Source organism: Cajanus cajan, chromosome 8 (assembly GCF_000230855.2).
Source record: "Cajanus cajan strain Asha chromosome 8, NIPB_CcT2T_4, whole genome shotgun sequence".
NCBI lineage: Eukaryota > Viridiplantae > Streptophyta > Magnoliopsida > Fabales > Fabaceae > Cajanus > Cajanus cajan.
Genome location: NC_138524.1, coordinates 50,621,620 through 50,625,231, shown reverse-complemented (window position 1 = coordinate 50,625,231; position 3,612 = coordinate 50,621,620). Strand labels below are relative to the sequence as shown.

Sequence of the window (3,612 nt, the reverse complement as noted above, 5' to 3'; positions counted from 1 at the left end):
ACATAAACATCTGAAGGAGTTCCATATTGTTTGTTCTACCATGAAGCCTCCTGATGTTCAAGAGGACCACATTTACCTGAAGGCATTTCCACATTCATTAGAGGGAGTTGCTAAAGATTGGCTGTATTATTTGGCTCCCAGGTCCATCACTAGCTGGGATGATCTGAAAAGAATGTTTTTGGAGAAATTCTTCCCTGCCTCAAGGACCACTGAAATCAGAAAAGATATATCAGGGATCACGCAACTTGGTGGAGAGAGCTTGTATGAGTACTGGGAGAGATTCAAGAAGTTGTGTGCAAGCTGTCCTCACCACCAGATTTCTGAGTAGTTATTCCTGCAATATTTCTATGAGGGGCTGAATAACATGGAGAGGAGTATGATAGATGCTGCAAGTGGTGGAGCACTCGGTGACATGACCCCAGCTGAAGCCAGGCACTTGATAGAAAAAATGGCCTCCAACTCTCAACAATTTAGTACCAGAAACGACAATGCAATTGGTCAACCTGGTGACTCAACTTGCTGCAAATCAAAAATTTGCATCTGTAGTAAGGGTCTGCGGCCTTTGTTCTTCAATTGATCATCACACAAATGTATACCCCTCTCTACAACAGTCAGGAGTAAATGAGCATCCAGAGGCGTATGTTGCAAATATTTACAACAGACCTCCTGTCCAACAATAATAGCAACAGAGTTATGACCTCTCCAACAATAGGTACCATCCAGGTTGGAGAAATCATCCCAATCTCAGATGGTCTAAGCAGCAGCAACAACAACAGAAATCCCATCCCTTCCAAAACAATGCTGGTCCTAGTAGATATGTGCCTCCCCTTATCCAACAACAGTAACAGAGACAGGATGAAGCTCCTACACCACCAGCTCCTCAACTTTCTACTTCTGAACCTTCATTGGAGGAGTTAGTGAGGCAGATGACTCTTCAAAATATACAATTCCAATAAGAGACTAGAGCTTCTATTCAGAGCTTGACCAATTAGATGGGGCAGATGGCTACTCAACTCAATCAGGCACAATCTCAAAATTTAGATAAGTTTCCTTCACAGACTGTGCAGAATTTGAAAAATGTGAGTGCCATCACATTGAGGTCGGGGAAATAGATTAGAATACCTCCACCTCCATCAGCATCTACACCTGTACAAGTACTAGTTCCATCATCTGCACCTGAGCAAAATGATGAACCAGTTGGTGCCCAAAATTTTCATGCAGGTGGACCTTCTTCCAGCACCAATTCTGATTTGCAGCAGCTTCCTATCCCTCTTCCATTTCCTCCTAAATTGATTCCTAGCAAAAAGATGGAAGAGGTGGATAAGAAAATATTGGAGACCTTCAGGAAAGTAGAGGTGAACATACCTCTGTTTGATGCCATAAAGCAAATCCCGAGATATGCAAAAATTTTGAAGGAGCTGTGCACTCGTGAGAGGAAAATGAAGGGAAATGAGAGAATCAGCATGGGCAGAAATGTGTTTGCTTTGATAGGTAAATCTGTTCCACACATTCCTGAAAAATGTAAGAACCCAAATACTTTCTGCATACCTTGTATTATTGGGAATAACAAATTTGAAAATTCCACGCTTGATTTGGGTGCTTCTATAAATGTCATGCCTCTGTCCATTTTTAAATCTCTATCTCTTGGTCCTATGCAACCTACAGGTGTGGTGATACAGTTGGCAAATAGAAGTGTCGCCCACCCTACAGGTTTAATTGAGGATGTCTTAGTTCGGGTAGGTGAACTTATTTTTCTTACTGATTTCTATGTGCTTAATATGGAGGAGGGATTCTCCCATGGATCTGCCCCAATCATTTTAGGCAGACCATTTTTGAAAATAGCCCGAACTAAGATTGATGTGTATGCTGGTACATTGTCCATGGAATTTGGTGATAGTATTGTCCATTTTAATATTCTTGATTCCATGAGACATCCATCTGAAGACCATTCTATTTTTTGTCCTGAGATACTTGATGATGTTGTTGATGAGTATGCTTCTGATTTTTATTCTTTGCATGATAAGAAACATTGTTTTCTATCTGATCTATATAATTCTCTTGCATGCACTGAATCTGATTATGTTTCTGAATCTGTTTTTGAGTTTGATTTTGAATTTGTTTTTGTATCCGATTTTGATTCCTGTTCCAAAAAAAAATCTGATTTTGTATCTGATGTTTTGGGTGTTGTACCTCTGGATATTATTTCTTTAGAGTCAGAATGCACTAACCATGTTTCAGGAAGTACAGATGAATCTGACTTGCAGGTTGACGTACATGTTGTGGAACCCTTAGTTCCTTCTACTGTTCAGCCAGCACCCATTCCAGAATTAAAGCCTCTACTAGAAAACCTCAAGTATGCTTACTTGGAGGATGATGAGAAGTTGCCAATGATCATTTCCACCTCCCTTGATGCTGTTCAAGAGGAGAAATTGTTTCACGTTCTGAAAAAGCATAAGAAAGCTATCGGTTGGACCCTGGCGGACATTCCTGGTATCAGCCCATCCACTTGCATGCATAGGATACTCTTAGAGGATGGAGCTAAACCAGTCAGACAGCCCCAGAGGCGACTCAATGCTGTCATTTTGGATGTAGTGAAGAAGGAGGTGACCAAGCTTCTTCAAGTTGGGATCTTTTATCCTATATCAGATAGTCAGTGGGTGAGTCCGGTCCAGGTGGTCCCCAAGAAGACATGCCTCACTATTGTGAAAAATGAGAGGGATGAGCTCATTCCCACTAGAGTGCAAAAAAGTTGGAGGGTCTGCATCGACTACCGACAGCTGAATCAAGCAACTAGGAAGGATCATTTTTCGCTACCTTTCATTGACTAGATGCTTGAGTGTCTGGAAGGTAAATCTCACTACTGCTTTCTTGGTGGTTTTTCTGGTTATTTTCAAATCCATATTGCTCTTGAGGATCAAGAGAAAACCACATTCACCTGCCCTTTTGGCACTTTTGCCTATAGAAGGATGCCCATTGGCCTATGCAATGCCCCTGGTACCTTCTAGTGGTGCATGCTTAGTATCTTTTCTGATTTTCTTGAAAATTGCATAGAGGTGTTTATGGATGATTTCACTGTATATGGATCCTTTTTTGACACATGCTTAGATAATTTGGATAGAGTGCTTAATAGATGCATTGAAACTGATCTTGTTCTGAATTTTGAGAAATGTCACTTCATGGTAGAACAGGGTATAGTTTTAGGGCATATTATTTCTATTAAGGGCATAGAAGTAGATCCTGCGAAAGTCTCTATTATTTCACAGTTGCCTTACCCCTCTTGCGTGCGAGAGGTTCGATCTTTTCTTGGCCATGCAGGTTTCTACAGGCGCTTCGTCAAAGAATTTAGCAAGAAGGCCCTTCCGCTATCCAATCTACTGTAGAAAGAGGTTTGTTTTGTTTTTGATGACAGGTGTAAACTGTTGAGCTTTGTTGAGCTTTGGAAAAGCTTAAAGAGTTTTGATGATCACAACATGAGAACAACAACTTGGAGCACAAAAACAAAGTCAAAGAAGAATCAAGAAAATGCTATGAGATGGAGCTATGTAATAGAACTTAGGATATAGATTGTTTTGAATGAGTTTCTATATTTTGTGTGCTTAGTATGCTTTGTGC

At 40.6% G+C, this 3,612-nt stretch overlaps 1 non-coding gene across 1 annotated transcript; it reads right to left on the bottom strand.

Moving 5' to 3' along the window:
• Positions 1–213: 213 nt before the first annotated feature.
• Positions 214–319, bottom strand: LOC145951003 (small nucleolar RNA R71). The gene has a single exon (XR_014428829.1). It is a non-coding gene; the product is annotated as a small nucleolar RNA R71 (small nucleolar RNA).
• Positions 320–3,612: the final 3,293 nt, after the last annotated feature.